Below are 17,412 nucleotides of genomic sequence, written 5' to 3'. Positions count from 1 at the left end.
ACCCTTTGAGTTATGGGCATGTCACACGTGGGCTAGAAAGAAGGATAGGAAGGGTTTATCCTGATTTCTATTGCAATGGTTTCCATCAGGGCTCTTAAAAACCCAAGGATGTAAGCATGAGGGTTCTCTAATTTACATTGGCTCTTAAATCCAGATTGCCAAGAGGACAAATATGGCTCCTGGCCATCTTTGCTCTAACTTCTCTGCCTTAACAGGTAATAATGCTTCTTTGCTTCAAAATGTTTACTCATAGGAGTAAATTTGATTGAACAGATAGCAATTGATTAATAGGGTTTTGAGATTAAAAGTTGCTCTTTAGGGCAGAAACTACATGCTTAGCCTGTGTTTTGCGGCAGTCTTGCACATCAATACCTCTGAACAGAAAATAAATACAGTATATGTCATATACTGTTCATATACTTATTTTTACACATGTACACACCCCTGCAAATGTACATACATATGAGAGAGAGAGAAATACCGAGAATGATAAAAACTAAAAGATATAAACATCTTGACATTTTGAACTGATGGTTGGGCCATAGATTTTTGCACTTGGTATTTCTTTTATTAAACTTTGGGTGACACCACCTTGGAAAGTGAACATTTTGGTTTCTATTTTCTTTATTTACATTACACAGCACACCTGGTAGAAAGGATATTTAAGTAGTGAAGGACTTGCAGCATCAGTAATTAATAGGTCCCATTATGCTAACTCTCATGCAAGTTTAGGACATCTTAGATGCTAGATAAGAGATGAATAATTTGAAGTAATTTTCCTGTAATCATGCCAATCACTTCAGCAAAGTAGTTATTAAATGAAACAGTATTACGATGAATTATAGGACATCTATTGAATATCTTTTCTTATCATCTACTTATAGTGCCTGATGCTGAAAAGAGTCAAACATGTGAATGCTCTTTCCAGGTAAAATATGCACGTTTCTCACTGTAAATAATAGTTTGTTTAGCAAACCTTGTTTTTTTTAATGAGGTCTAGAGAGAAATTTCTACTAGTCTCATACTCTTTGTTAATCCAGAAAATCATCTAGTTTTACCTTTTCTTTAAAGGTAGGTATTAGCAAGAATGAGTCACCACTGATCACAAGGAATTTTTCTAGTTCAAATTTGCTGAAGTGATTAAATATTATTTATCTAATTAAATGCTCAAAACAGATCATTATTGAAAGGAATAAATTTAGTGGATTTGTTGAGCACTGTTAGCTGAAATGTAACTGCACATCATTTGACTTTTTAACATTTTATTATATCTAATAAGTCTTTCTGTGCTTAATTAAATCAACTTATTTTTTACAGCTAATTTAACATGATTTCATTTTAGTTACAGCTTTTGCATCAGATATGTAGAAAGCCAAGTGTATACCCAAATTAAGCTTGTGCTTCTCAGGTGCTCTGTTGTACTTCTTACCTCTCCAGCTGCTATTGATGCTTGGACAATGTTTTAGTGTTTTCCTGTCTTTTGCTGGAGAAAGGTTACTCATTTGTTAATTATAATCTATTTCAAATACTACAGTAAAAAATATACCATATGGTCATAAAACATTTAATAATTCTGTCATATGTAACCATCTCTGAAAATCAACTTTTTTTTTCTTGGCGTAGGACTTTGCCTGGTGTCAGAAAATGCCAAACAGGAATGTAAGATTAATTCTATTAACAGCTACCCCAGAAACTTAATCTGCTTGTGTTTGGGCGAAGCTAAGGCTGGACCGGTTAGTGTACATAAAGCTTTCATTTTCCCAGGGCACTCCTTATCTTCATAGTTTTTTCATGTCGTTCTGAGACTTTAGAATCTATTTTCGTTGTTCTATTAAGAACAATCCATTGGCTTCATCCCTTTAAAACTTCTGAGAGATTTTGCCTCTTTGCTGAACGGTGTCCCACCGTGGGGGCAGGCTAGGGTGGGAGGTGAGAAATTCAGTTAGCCTGCCAGTGATTGCAGTTGACTTGAATCAATGCCACTCCTTTGACTTCAGTAGGATTATGCCTGGACCACACTAGCATGTGCGAGATCTGAGACTGAGGACATCTCTGTATCAGTTAAAAAAAAAAAAGACATTTTATAGATTTTGGTTAGCCTACTCACTGGCTAGCTGTTCCCACTGGGTTGTTGTAAGAGACAGTGTCCCTCCAGAATCTAAATGAAGAGAGGGAAATTCACTGAGTAAGTAGATGGGAGCTCTTGATAGACCATTGTCTAATCCAAATACTTATTTTTCCATCCTAAATCCCTGAATATTTTTTAGAAAAACCTGGGAATGCTTTTCAAGCTAGGCCTTGAAAGCAGAAAGAATTTCATAGTGCATAGTAGCAGTTTTTAGCAGTGTTATCAGTTTTTAACCTAAGTAAAAATAAAACTGCCTGCAGTTTTAAACTCCAGGGTGAAGGACTGCACAAAGATACATTTTTGCCCGCATGCATATAACACATTATTATTCCTGCGGTGACTACCAATAACCATTTCTGCATACAGAGAAAACTGCCTAACACTTGGGCTTAAATTCCCCAGAGTAACTGTTCATGATCGCAAATTTGGCTAAAGGATTTTTTTCATTACCCTCAAACATTTCCTTTCACCTCCAACCTCTAGGCAGAGCCATCGCTTTCCCTTTAGAGCGGGGAACATAAAGCCATGAGGCCATCAGGGCTGGCTGTGCCTGACCCCGAGGGCCCTTCTGTCAATCACTGCCTCCCCATCCCTTGCTCTCTTTCACACCAGGCAGCTGTACCCATCGCTGTCAACCAGGTAACAACCAGCAAACAATAGAGGCCTGAATGCCTGGTCTAGACACTCTTTTAGCCACTTATTTGCTGCTCTTGGCAGCTGTTGAAGCATAAATAAGCAGTTTGTAATCAGAAAGCTGACATCATTGCAGCTCAGCTGAGAGGGGGAATTGTTGCTGTGCACTGAGCTGCTTTCCCCCCCTCTCTCCCCAGCCCTAGCCCCCTCCCTCCTTCATTTTGTGACAAGAGATTCTGGGGTGGGGATGCAGATTTCTGCAGGGCTAAGCTGGTTTTTCTTTTTATTTCTAGAGTACAATGACGCAGGTTGCGGAAAATGGCACACATGTCAATGTAGTTTGCAATGACCAAAACTGGAAAAATAAAAAAACAAGAAAAGAAAGAAAAAAAATATCATGGAAGACCTCACCTGCAAATAAATTGTGGAGTACTTTTCTACATGTTCAGAAAGCATTTCAAGGCTCACAAATATTTTGAATTTAAGGGGTAGCATTTTAAGAGATTGACTGTAAACTGGGCAGATGGGCAGAGAATGTTCCCTGTCCTGGTTGCTGTTTTTACCCTTTTGTTTTCTTTTTCACCTCCTGGAAGGAAAGAGGAGGTAAAAGCAGTCTTACCAGAGCCGAACGAACACTTTCTAACAAACTCTGTTTTGCGACAGCATGCCTCTGTTTCTGCTTTTGAAATGCCCAGCTACACATCTCCAATTGCTGCAAACATTTGTTGTTCGAGTACATTTCATACACTTTTAACACCTTTTTTTTTTTCCTACTTTGGGGCTCAATTGTAAACAAGTTCACGGGGCAAATTTGACACAATATTTGTAACTCAAGCTGGGTTCCTCAGGCAGGATTGGTGGGGCAAGGCACGTGGCAGCGCTGTTGCTCCCTGACTGGGGGAAGACAGCAGCATACCCAGTGCAAATATTTGCACATGCAAATTTAGAATTCGTTTTCCACAAACACTCGCACGTATGACTTTCAAATTAGCTTTCTGTGAGCATTCATGCTGCTAAGAAACTCTAGTTCAAATATTCATAGAAAGAGAACATAAAAGGGCCACAGGTTTAGGTGATTTCTTTTTCTTTTTTTTAAGAAAACAGCCACCAAGTGAATATTCATGCCAAAGTCCTTGCAGTGTTTGTCCAGTTCTGTTGTTTTCTGCCCAATCTCCTTTAACATTGAGAACTGATATGTGTTTGTATGGTACCAAACTGCAATGGTAAATTATGCTGCCTCAAATGTATAGTTAAAACATAAACTTTGCAGTCTACACTGCTCTTTTTGCTGCTCTTTATTGATGGAAAAGTAAAGCCCAGCATGTAACCTTTAAAATATGTAATCCATACTGGGTCCCAAATCACTCCTCCATGTTTCATTCGGTGTGTTTTGGCGATGACTGTGGCGATCACGGGAAAGAGTCAAAGGGCTTTTTTAGAGTCTTTTCCTCCAGTTGTTTATTTATTTGTGTGCACTTCATGCATGTGATCAGTAAAGGGAGTTGGGCTTTCTCGTTCTTGTGGAGCAGAGCACATGTTCACCCACCCATGTGTTGAAGTTTGATCAGACTGCCTGTCAGCAGGATGAATGCCAGAGTGTCTGCAGGGTTCGCTAACTATCTGAAATATCTTCAGGTAGCTCTATCTCCAGTTTCAACAAGAAAGAAGGCCAGTTCAACAAAAATATTTACTTTATATCTCCCAAAGGCTTTTTAGTATTAGTTTGCTCTAAGTAGCTCATGATTTAGAGTACAAAGGCATTTCCAGAATGCATGTTTAACAAAATGACATAGCAGATAATTGAAATTTATTTGCAATTTTCAAACTACAATAAACACAATTCTCCTTTTCTTTCATTAATAATCGCACGGCTAATGCATAACAATCCCTCTGCAGCTTTTACAAGCAAACTTGAGCTGCTGTGTTGTAATAGCTGGAAAAGTTAATGTAGCTTGAACAAGGTTCCTAATTGTCCCTGTCTCTGTCATATTTGTCTACTTGAATGGTCCTAAATACCACAGCGATTAATTACTACAGAGCAGGTATTACAAGATGTTATCATCCTTCCCCAACTGTCTGGGTGAATGGAGAGAGGCAGTAGATTGTTGCAGTGTTTCATCTTTGCACTTCCTGTAAGGCACTTTAACCAGAAGATTTAATGTGTCAAAGTTAACTGCGTTCTCGCGCAGATATTCACATTCTAATTAAAGATTAAGAACGTAGTACATTACACTGTGATTTGTCATACATGGCTTGTTAAATAGGAAACCTACCGGGATTCCCTAACATTTTATAAACATTATTCAGGGCTTTTAATGTGGGCAAAGGAAAAGATTATTCAGCTGCTCTGCAGAGTAGGAGGCAGGTCATTCCTTCCCCCCCACACCTCCTTTCCAAGCTCCCCCTCTTTCCAAATGAATAAATAAGAAAACTCAGGTGGTTGTCAAACTGGAATTCTGCTGAGATCTTTTTAAACTATTTATATCCCCAGCGTGTATGTGTGCACGTGGATATAGATATATATAGAAATAGATATATATAGAGATATGAAATATATATGTCTTAATTCTTTTTTGGCATTTTTCAACTTTTGCTGTCAGCTATGTAAACTGAGGTAGGAAGTCTTTGTTTGAATTAGAGTGGTGAAGGAAAGAAGAAAGATGAAACAGTTTTTCAATATGCAGAATGTGCTTTCAGCTGATTCTAGCAATGCTGCACAGCGTACCACTTCCAGTATTAGTAGCAGAGGACTGGTTCACATTCTTTGATTGCCTGAGGAATAAATTAATGAGGTTACTGGAGACACTGAACATTTGCATATTCACGGATGCTTATTAGGTATAAAGTGAATGCCAGGTGCATTGAATTTTGGGAATACTAGCTTTGTTTTTGGTCTTCTATTTTTAAAGCAATCACATCTTTCTTTTTCCCTAAAGTGGGAAGTTCTGTGAGAAAAAAACAGCATTTATAAAAATCGTAAGACCAAAAAAAATCAAATTAATTCAATACAGACAAAGCTTCGCTATAAGATATACATCAGAATAAATATGATACAGCATGAGGCTGGGGACTATCTGAATGTCTTGTTTGGAACTACAGTTAGGCTGATTACAAATATAAAAACAGTTGTTCCAAGACATAAGGAGAACAAATGTTGTATTTTTCACTGTGCTCCTTATGGATTTCTAACTTTAAATAGCAATAGGATAACTCATTATGAAGTTACCTTCCATAATGTCCAATGTTTAATTTTAAAGCACCAATATTCTAGCACATTTTGTTATGGCGATTCTCAAACTCAGCCTGCAAAGCACACATGATAGAATTACAAAATTTACTTGACTATGTCTCCAAGGAGTGTCTGCACATGGTCGCATTGTTGTCAGTGACTTCCGTCATTGCTGTGTGAAAGCACATTGTGTGAATGATTTGCACTGTATCTCATTATTCCTGGAAGTTTTAATCTATATTGTTTATTTGGGAGTCATTATCCCCTTTGCATTCCTAAAGATTTTATGGTGCTGGGGTTTTTTGTTTTTTCCTTTCCATTCTTTGGCTGTCCATGTGCTATAGAGCACAGTATTAACACTGCTTGTTTTAGCAGATAAATATCTATCAGCTGAAACGTGTATTTTTTGTTCTGCCTTTTGCTTGTCTTTTACAGTGTAAGCATCAAGCATGTACATGTGCACAGACTACAGGCTTGCATGCCCAGAACACAGATAAACACAAACCCACATGCCCACACAGATGTGCACCTATAAAATTATTGGTATCACCTAGTTCCAAGTAGCTGGTGTAGCAAAATCAAGCAGTGCTAAGTGTTTTCTTTCAATAATAACATGTATTTACAAACAGGCTCCCTTCTGCCCCCTTGTTTCACAGAATACTGTGCTCAACTTCCCTTTCCTGGATATTGCACTGTGTTGATCACTGCCCTGCCTCTGCAAATCCTATTTGAAAATCTCATTTGCAGCATAACTGACAACAAAGGCATTACATGGTGTATGCCCTGCATATTCGGCAGACTGTTCCTTGCCTTTGTAAGTTATTTCTAACTTCTAATGAAAATACTATGCAATCGGTTGATGATCTTTTTTATTTATTGATGGTCTGTAAAATTAAGTGTGTCTAACCAAAGAATGGATCCTTTCTTAAAAGTGCAAGGTGGAATGCATAAGATCAGTGGCACAAAAAGCAGATGTTCTTTACTGCAGTAGGCCTTTCTTTGGGTACTCTAGGAAACAGGGACTTAAACAAAACATTAAATTGAAGAGGATTCTGAGGAGCAATCACTGCCAGCCACTGCCAGCCACAGAAATCATCTTTAGCTATACATTTTCTTCGCATTTGTTTCCAAACTGTAATTCTGCTCCATGTTAAAAAATAAAAAAAAAAAAAAAAGAAGAAAAAATTATTTGATATTTCACTCTCTCAGGGCAGCTTCTGAATAATTACATGCAAAATGATCTATTCTATATTTATTGAAAACAGTATTGCAGAGCACAAATGTGCATTTTATTCAGAAAGGTCATTTTTTAAAGACATCCATTGTAGCTGCTTCACTGACGTCCAGGGGTTTTGCCATACACACGGCACAGATTTTTTTGATTATGTAGATTTTTTTTTTTCTCCCTATTGCAGTTTCATATGCAAAGCATGCATCAGCCACATCCATGCTATCTCCTAAAGCAGTCATTCTGAAACCCAATCTGGGGACAGTGCAGACTAAATAAAATTTCATTTTGATTTGGCCTCCCGCTGAGAATGGGACTGCTTTGTTTCAGCAGACAGAACCAGCAAGCCAGAAAGGTATGTCCTGTTTTGCATGGCTGATGGTGTGACTTGAGGATCACAATCAGGCCGTTCATGCTCTCAGGGCTCGGCATCTCATCCACATCCTGTACTGTCTTTCTCTTTTCCTTGCCATTTGCTTTCCTTCTGTGCCGCCTGCCGTCTACCTGCAGGGCAAAGCTATGGCAGACCCTCGCACTATTGTTTACTTTGGCATATGTTTAATAGCTGCATGGCTGTTTCAGGATACGGTTTTTCTTTTTTTTTTTCTTTTCCTTTTTTCCCCCCTCCTTGCCTTTGTTTTATTCCCCTCCCTATCCACGTTCACTTTCCTTATTTTCTAGGTGTTGAATGCACAAATACTGACTTAACGGAAAATTATGTAAGTACTGTTTGCAATGCTTCAGAGATTTTGCTAGGAGATTTGTAACACAGAATTTTATTGTAAATCTGAGGAAACATTTAACAGCTTTGAAGGACTTCAGTTTTCATAGTCCTTTGGAGCTGTTTAGGCAGAGAAGCAGTCACCCATTATAGTTAGGAGGAAAAAAAATATAAAAACATTCTTAGGAAGGGGTCTGGCTGCTTTGCCATCTTCACATCCTTTACAGTTACAGCTGCAGTGTTTGGCTAGGGGAATTTCAGTAAACATTTCTCTCTCTAAATATTCATATTTATCTTAAAGCCAGCTCACATTCTAGGAGAAACTGTTGCAGCAGGCTCCTTGCTGCTGCTGCCCCATCTTTCAGAGGGGGTGTTGACATTCGGAGGAATGACCAGTGTTTTAGCCTCTGGAGCAGCTTTTGGACAGGGCAGTAGGATGCCCGAAAGACTCCTTACCATGTGAACTTACACCTCAAAAGTGTATTTCTCTGTCAAAGCTACACTTGTCTGTGAAGATTTTTTTTGGGGGGGGAGAGGGAAGAAGTTTTTCATGTGAAATAAAATTAGTATAAAATTTACCTCAGACAAAGGGCAAATGTTAATTTTGATTACGATGTACTCTAATATGGACAATGTCCTGTTTTCTTAGTGAGGTAGAATGCAATTATAACTCCAAAGAAAAATTCAGTCCTTAAGAAAAAATGAAATATATGCAACATATTCTATAGAGCACCGACAATATATGGAAATTTATGTCTTCAAGGTGATTTACAAACACTAAATTATTATTGTATGCAACGTGCCTTTGTGGTAGGTGATATTAGTAACAGCAGGTTGTTCAGTGAGGTCTTATGGAATGAATATGGTCGATTATAACACTCTGCTCAGTTCAGCAAGTTTTATTCCCAGATTTCATATGTTACTCCAACTCCATGACTTTCATCTTATAACCAGATTCATATTTCAGTTTCTGACTTTCTGAGGTGGCCAGGGGTGCAGGCCTTTGGCATAACCATGTGGATCTTTTTCTGTCAGAGTTTTGTGACTTGAAAATTCACTTTCTTCCCATCTTCCTTAATTTAAAAAAAAAAAATGTGTGGATTGGGTGGCTAAGGCTCATCCATAAAGCTGGATAAAAAGAGAGGTAAAAATAAGAATACTCGGTGGCCTCTCTGTAAAGAAAGATAGGCCAAATTCGAGCTTAAACTGCATGTGTTAACCTTGGTGAACTCCAACGGGATTTTCTGCCCATGGCAGAGGGCAGGATCTAGCCCTACATGTTTTGTCATTCAGAGATGTTTACAAAATGAAATGCAGCTTGAGAAGACTTTAAAGAAGTTATCTGTAGTGATGCCACATTTTCGTTAAGAAATTTGAGGCTGTAAGGAAGCTACAAAGAGACTATATTTATAAGAAACAGGAACTACAGCTTTTTAAATTGATACAGTGGGAAAATGATCAGTTCTATGTGGTTTTTCCTCAGTATCTGTAGTCCTCCTCTTCACCCCCCAGGTATCATTGGGATGTTTTCCGAGTTACAATCTCTGCATTTTAATCAGAGTTTATAAAAATGAGTTCCAACTTTACTTTTATGAGAATTTCATTTTACTAGTTAAATACAAGCTTTAATAGAAACTAAACTCTCTGCATTATGTGACAGTGTATCCCAGTTCCTTTAGGTCAGAAGATACAGTCCTAGTAGGTTTTTTGCTGCATTAAGAGTATTTTATACTACATCAGTAGCTGTATTTAAAGAAAAAAATAAGCAGGTATACATGGATCACTTGGAAATAGAATATTTTTATATAGAATATTCAAGGAAATTAATTGAAGTATTGTTTCTTTTTTTCCAGGGATGAAGTATTTTTCAAAAGACTGATGTTCATTATGGTAAAGGAAAATAATCTTAGCTGCAGAATGCACTTACTGTTCTGGATACTTTTTTAAAAATTACGTAACTCTTGTATCTAACCAGAAATTACTGAAAACTTTATTCTGGTGTCCTTAGGAAATCAGAGTTCCTTTTTTAGATTGGTTTATTAGAGCTGTATCTTGTGGTTGTATCTTGGATCAGTAAAAGAAGTGAGTTTTGGAAATTAGTTTTGCATTTATCACTCCCATGGAAAGAAAACTGTAAAAATATTAGCCCAAAGTCCAGAAACAAAGATCTCATTCTTAGATAGTCTTATGAGGCTACCTTCAGTAGACTTAGCAGTGTTTCTCTTTATTTATTTATATTTGTGCACTTAAAAAATGAATCGGATCTAAAATTACAAATCAGCTGCCTGTAACACACTATAATTGGAAAAAAAAGATACTTGGGCATGTAAGATGTTTACCTATGTGTTTATATTTTAATGTAAAGGTCTTCAAAAGTCTCAGTTCTCTGAGTCTTCTTTTACTTTCTGTGCTTTACCTGAATGAGGTGATACGCCTGAGCTAAGTCACATCCACATCCCGAATCCTATGGAGAAACCAGATCATCTCAAACAGAGAATATATGGCAAACCAGAAACTAGATTAATGCAGTCAGGAGAGAGGTGCCTACTTATAATTACATATATATATGCATACTTGTATGTTACATTAGCTACAGCATGCTAATATATATATATATGTATGCATGTATAAGTGTATGTGTACAAATACATACACAGAGAGAGAGATATACATGTAGGACACCGTTGCAAGGGTCCCTGGGGCGCACCAATGATACATGGGCAGATACTGTTGCAGTGACCATGTGGAAGATGAGGACCTGCATGACTGGTGTATTTGCTGATCTCCAGCAGAAACTCCCAGCAACTCTGCAACGGTTTGTCTTAAAAAATTCCCTTGAAACAAATTCAGAGTCATCTGATGTTGGTATCTGCCTGAAAACTTGCTGAGGTCAATAGGATCCCAGACAAGAAGATGTGACTGCAGGATTGGAGCCTAAAGGTTTGGCAGTAGTCCCTCATGCAAGCCAGGACAGACTAATCAACAAACTTTTGGGAAAAAGTGGCAGAAATCTTTCATAACACTGGGCTTGTGACCCACCTGCAGAATTAATGAACAACTCATTCAACACAAATGCCTTCTACTGATGTTCTTACTTTATACACTTGATTCGACCACCACCAATAGAAAAGATGTGAGAAACTAGTAGAAGATACTATAAAATTACATATGAAAGGGCAATTGTCTACGAGAAGATACTATAAAATTATATATCAAAGGAAAGCAATAATATCCTGTTGGCAAATATGAGCATAGGAACTCATTGTGTTCACAGTCCAAAACGGGTGAGGAGCAGAATTGCTTTGGTTTGAGATACTTTTAGCCAATCTCTTTAAAAATACAAAAGCAAAAACCAAAGTTAGATTTTTATTAAAAAAAATAAAAGGTGAAGTTAGTCATAGGTTTACTGTTCAAGTTCACCGGAGCAACAGCATGCTATAAAAATTAATGCCGTCACTTAAACCTTCATTTGATAATGTTTCAGGCTTTCATAAAGTTGTCTTCCTTGCCTACAAAAATAAAGCTGGGGGCTTTCTCAGATTTAGGGATGTATTCTCCACTATAAAGAGGTATTCTTCCTATTATTCTTATTTTAAATGTAATTCTAAATAAACAACCTAAGTAGCTGATCAAATGTCTGAGTGTAAACAGAAAACCAGCTTTGGACCAAAGCTCAAGAAGCAGGGCTATCAAGCAGGCATTAACTTTGTTTAAGGGTAGAGGTAGAACCAAAGAGCTTAGCCCAGCAGCTACATTAGAAACCCAAATCTCCTGAGTGGAGACAGAAGAAAGAAGTTTGTAAACAGAGAAAAACAAAACAAAACAAAACAACAACAACAACACCCCCCCACCACCACACCACAACAAGGGACCAGAAAATCGTCTTGTTTGTAACATATACATACCAGTGGAAAACCCACCATTGGGATGACTTTATCAGAACAAAGCTACACCCAGGGAGACTGCTTCTAAGAAGTACACTTTGGAAGATATTCAAAGAACAGAAGTTTGGAGTCTTGATAATCCAAGTCTTGGAAGATTTTCTCAAAACAAAATGCACTTTGACCTCTCATGTATCAGGGCATATAAGTGTGTTAAGATTTTGTTGATTATATTGAAAAAATAGATAATATGTATTAGTTAACTATTTATCACTTTTTCATTAAAGGTTGAAAAAAAATTTTGTCTATAAAATATAGGGTAAGTGGAAGAAATTGCTAGTGAATGTCTAATGAATATTATATAGCACAGAAATGGACAATGCTTTAAAAATGCTTTAAAAAAAGCATCCTCGCCTTCATTAACTGTTCTTTATGGGGGTGGAGAAGGTTAGGTTATAGCAGCATTATGTCCTCACAATAAAAATACATTTAGTCTCCTAGCATCTACAACAATTGGTTATTCATTATATATAATTTTCTTTATTTTTGAAACTCTTTCCCTCTACCAGCTGTCTGACAAAGGGCAGCATGAAACATTCTGAAAATAAACTTTTGGAATCATTTGCATTCAATGGGAAAATTCCACTAGTAAAGTAGTATTCATTAATTTTTTCTAGTGATGGACAAACCTCAGAAGATTCAGAGGAGTGTTTCAGACAAGTATAATAATATCAATGTTTGTCTACAGTGTTTTGAAAAAAACATCTCTACTGTCATCGTACCCATGAACCTCCAAATAATCACAATTTTTTGTTGTTCTTTAATGATGTCTAGCTATACCTCTGTCCCCTCCTGAGGTTCCTTTACCAGGCAGAGAAACATCTCCTCATGGGTGACAGGCTACATTTCAGAGGAAATTAATTCGTTCTCCAATCTATGTTTCTTTCAGGAGTAACCCACAAAATTTTGATGTAGAGAGCAGCCACAGGGAGTACTAGAAAACATTTTCTTCTGTAGTTTTTTGTTTGTTTCTTTCTTTCTTTTTTTTTTTCTCTCCCCTGAATTAAAATTTTCATAGATACATGTATTGTTCCTTGCCATGGGGGTAATAAAAGGAGATTCCTACATCTTAAAATAGGAACAAGAGAGGTAGTGTTGCAGAATAATTTATGGTAACCTCTCAATCTCTTCTTATTTTCACATGAGAAATCCAAAGTAAATCAAAATAAGTAACCTTAAAAGGGTAAGAAAAAAAATAATGAAATTACTAAATAAGATCCACCAGTGCCCCAATTCCGTTAGCCATACTGTAAATTATAAACAGATTTTCATCTAATGGAACTGAAAACTTGGAGCTACATTTTAGTAGGATGGTGGGGAGAATGGAGGAGAGGATCTGATTTTTGTGATTCTTCTCTCACTCTTTTTATCATTTTTTTTTTTTTTTAAAGATTCAGTTAAGATCCCAATTTGTGCTTTAGGGAGGTAAGATAAAAAGACTAAATGCTGCCTCAGTAGGATCAGCTAAAAGAGCAAAATAGATCTGGGTGTTATCAGGTTAACAATAACTCACCTTAAGGTCCCTAAAAATAGAAGTGAAAGAAGAACATCAGTACTGAAGAGCAAGGGGGGCAGAACAAAATTCTGAAGATCCCCATAATTAACTGGCAGAGGGTCAGATGAACACTTATTAAAATGCAACAGAGCACAACGGGGTGTCTCAAAGATGGAGTTTCAATCTTAACCATGAATTTCTTGGATTCGTCAGTTCCAGCCAGGCCTGCCATGTTATTTTAATAAGTACTTTTCTCTACATATTACCTTTGAGATTTTGGGGGGAACATTTATGGTAAGAGTTAAAGGAGAAGTTTATCGACAAGTCAGGGGACAGGCCTCCTTAAAAAGTATAGGAAGAATGACACTATAGTGGTATTTTAAGATGTATTTGTATCTGATATTGGAATGCTGTGCGATAAATGCATCAGTTTACCTTCCAGTTTCAAAGGCAAGAGTAAGTCTTCATTAAGAAATAGTGTACTCCCAGTGTAATATTCCTATCTTAGCCTAATGCTACTAAATGCTACATATTGTCAACCCCTCTTTTTAAAGCATCAATACAATACTTTTAAGCTGCCTCTATCAGATAATTTTGATGTGGATCAATATTACACTTCAAAATTTGCCCACACCAGCTCTTACCACACCCTAATCCAAACCCAGATGTCCAGGCAGCAAATGTAGATAAACTATCTTGAGAAAAGGGTTTTAAAGCTTTCTTGGCTATAAATATTGCTTGTTAGCACAAAGAGAAGTCTGTGTTTTAAACCATAGACTTTGCCTATTTCCACATTATTTTAACACCATTTTAGTTTGGCTGATGTGCTTTATTTTCAGGTTAAAATGTGTTGTCAGAATTGGCTGATTAAAGATAAATGAAAAGCAGGGAGAGCTGTGGAGACCTCTGAGACGTGGGGGATCTGGAAGGGTCAGGACAAAGGTAGGGCAGGAGGAGAATTAATATTTCCTCAGCTTCAACAGCAGAGGGAAAGCTGTACCCTATTTCCTAACACTCAAACATGTTTTATGCTATATACTTAATGTATTGTTTATTTAAGATTTTCTGAATGGAATATAACTTAGACTACATTGTTATATCAGGAGTTACAGATTTCTTCTCATATCATAATATGCTGGCAAAACAGGAGAATATTATGAGTAGTTGATCTGACTGAAGTCCTCAGATACATTGTTTTATGGCAGTGCAAGTTTGGTAGTGTATTTAAGTCCAACGATTTTTTTTTTTTTTTTGAAGTTCAATAATGTTTAGCTGCTCATATGTGGGAGAGATTTTTGGTTTCTTTTTTTTCTTTAGTAAGATTAAGGCATCTTGGGTTTTGTAATTCCTTCATAAATTATTTTAAGTTTTCTTTGCATATGTGCATACCCACACACACATATTTACCACTTGGAGGACAAGCTGGATAAAGCTGAAGTGTAATATCACACCTCCCCTCTCCTGAAAGAAGGACCGGCCATCAGTGGGTACCCAAAGTGCCATGTACTCCCTGGAACACAGAAACCAAAATGCTCTATAGTCAACTGTCAATAATCTGGCTTCAAGTCCTTGTTACTGGGTAACTCCTAGTTCTGTTGCATTTGTGGCTCAAGTAAGCAGCAGTGTCATGGTGCAGTAACAAACAGGACCCTGGTCTCCAAAAACCCTACCCTCCCAATTTGTTGTGCTGAAAGGAGTTCAAGTCAACCCTGCCCCCAAATGTGTAACCACAGCCCATGATGAACAGAGTGCGGGGTTTTCTAGTGGGAAAAGCAGGGGCTGCAGGTTGCTTAAAACTGACTGGTTTTGCTTCAGTGAAGGCGGAAGTGAATTAAGAGAATAGGAGGAAATGAGAGAAACAGTCATGAGAAGGCTCCCAAGAGAAAGCAGAGACAAAAGTCTTTGGGACACAGAGCAAGCTGACGAAGGGAAATTTTTTTGCTGCAGTTGCCTGTATGATCAATGAGACAGAATTTTGTGCAATCTTTCCACCATGGTTGCACCAAAGGTTATATTGCATTTGTGCCAGCCACCACCCAAAGAATACACTGTTGCAGGACCATGAGGATTTGAGGATCCACGTAAGTCAGATCTGTAACAAGCACCTGTCTGAATTTCACCTCTTCTCTGTGTTGCTCCTGCTTTTTCAAAGTAGAGATCTTCTCCTCATCCTTCTCCTCTGTCTGTGAGCCCTTTTCTCCTTTCAATTTGAGGTCATCTAAGAAGGGTGCAATAAAGAAGCAAGATGAAGGAGGCAAGTCCTTGTTGTAGTTCTGTGAAAAGCACAAGTATGGTTACAGCATGGAACCCATAAAACCAGCAGACATTACTTCGTGTGGAAGTACTGGCACGCGTGTCAGTTTGGAGGTTTTCTCCGTTATCATCACAGTCCTCCCTGACTCTCTGCATTCGACCTTCAAAAGGGAAACAGGAACATCCCTTATGCTCCTTTTCATCAAATCGCTCCTTCTCTCCTCATCCTCTGTGGGTCGTCATTAGTCTCTCAACTCTGGATATATTTATCTGTGTGGGTTTTCACTGATCCTACCTTACTTTTTTGCCTAGTTTTTTTTCTGAGGTGCCCAAAGCTGTCTTTTGTAGTCATGCTCTGTGGAAAGCTGTTATGCATTTAAAAATTCAGATTCAGTACTACCATAGGCCTGTATAAAGACTGATATGTCCTCTTTTTCTGCTCCAAGCAGAACTCATTGACAGTAATCATTTGCTCAGTATTTCCAGGGCATTCATGATTAAGTTATAGCAATGAGCTAACATCCAGAGATCCTGGATAAACAGCCATTCTAAATGCACAGGCTACCTGTACACCGCATGAGCTGTAGATTCGGTGATCCTAGACCCACTGGTTACATCATGCATAGATCTCATCTACTTGAAACCACAGTTGCTTCTCTGATCTCCTCTGAGGAGCATGTGAATCTTAATTAACGCTATTCCTCTAGCCAAGTCTTATTCCTTTCAAGAAAGAAACTGAAAATATGAGCCATGCGATGTGGCAGGTGCAGGTCACTGAAGCTAAGTGGAAGTCCTGGCCGAGTTCAGGTTTTCCATAAGCCGCACTTTCCCTGCAAAGTCCCCCCTCTTGGACCTTTTCCAGCCCTGTAGTCTCTGCTTCACCCAGCAGAAGAACTCAAAGCACTGTTTGTTTTTCAGGCCAAAGACTAGACTTCAGTGTGGACTCTCAAAAACTGATCTGTCACAGCATTTTCCCATCATTTTCATGTTCTCAGTGTTGCCAATGCTGTTTTGACACCCACTGTCCTTATAGCACCTGAAAAGCACCTATCTGTCTAGCCTCAGATAGGACACTTTTCCATACAGAAAAGTACAACAGAACTACCTCCTCTGGGGTTTCATGCTTCTTCCTGTCCTCCTGGAGCACAAGTTCACCAGCATCCCAACTCTCCTACTCTCTGTTCAGTTTTCAGAAAGCTACTTTCCAGCAGCTGCTTGTAAGTGGAAAGGGAACAAGCCTGGGAAAGTCATCCTGCTGGCCTGGCTACTACACAGAGGGAAATTTCCAGGGAGAATTCATTTCCTGGTCCTCTTCCTGTTGGTAGAACAGGATTCCTTCAGCAATAGGTTATCACCTTCCCACAGTGAAATGCAGGTGAATATTTTTGGAAGATCCATTAAGCTTGTTTTTCATTAATGGCTTCCACACATTAATTGGCCAGTCACACAAACAAACCACTTCTCATGCTTGTGCAACCTAGACAGTAAAACTTAGAATCACAGGAAACAGGACTCTCTTCATCAGTTAGTCCATGTAAATAGCAGGACCTCAAATGTGCCTGAAAGATATCTGCATGACTTGTTCTTGCAATCTCCCAGCAGTGGAGATCCCACAGTCTCCTCAGGTGAGGTAAGTGTACTTCTCCAGTGCTTAGCTTTTCTTACAGTTAGATTTTTTTTCTTAACGTCTAACCCAAATCCCTCTTGCTATGATTCAAGGCTATTACTTCTTGTCCTATCCACATTGGGCTTGTCATACGGATTATTCTCTTTCTCTTACACAT

At 38.1% G+C, this 17,412-nt stretch overlaps 1 long non-coding RNA gene across 16 annotated transcripts in view; it reads left to right on the top strand.

Moving 5' to 3' along the window:
• The first annotated feature begins 6,800 nt into the window (after window positions 1-6,800).
• LOC110360325 (uncharacterized) overlaps window positions 6,801-17,412 on the top strand; it is a 206,807-nt gene continuing 196,195 nt past the window's right edge. For 2 of the 16 annotated variants that reach the window (XR_010472161.1, XR_010472162.1), the window contains exons 1-3: window positions 6,842-7,573; window positions 7,900-7,937; window positions 14,215-14,317. This is a non-coding gene — a long non-coding RNA (uncharacterized LOC110360325). Of the gene's footprint in view, window positions 7,574-7,899; window positions 7,938-14,214; window positions 14,318-17,001; window positions 17,259-17,412 lie in introns of those variants that run through there. The other 14 variants (XR_010472155.1, XR_010472153.1, XR_010472175.1 and 11 more) reach the window with 13 other exon arrangements.

This window comes from Columba livia, chromosome 1 (assembly GCF_036013475.1).
Source record: "Columba livia isolate bColLiv1 breed racing homer chromosome 1, bColLiv1.pat.W.v2, whole genome shotgun sequence".
Classification (NCBI taxonomy): domain Eukaryota; kingdom Metazoa; phylum Chordata; class Aves; order Columbiformes; family Columbidae; genus Columba; species Columba livia.
This window is presented reverse-complemented; position numbering and strand designations above follow the sequence as displayed.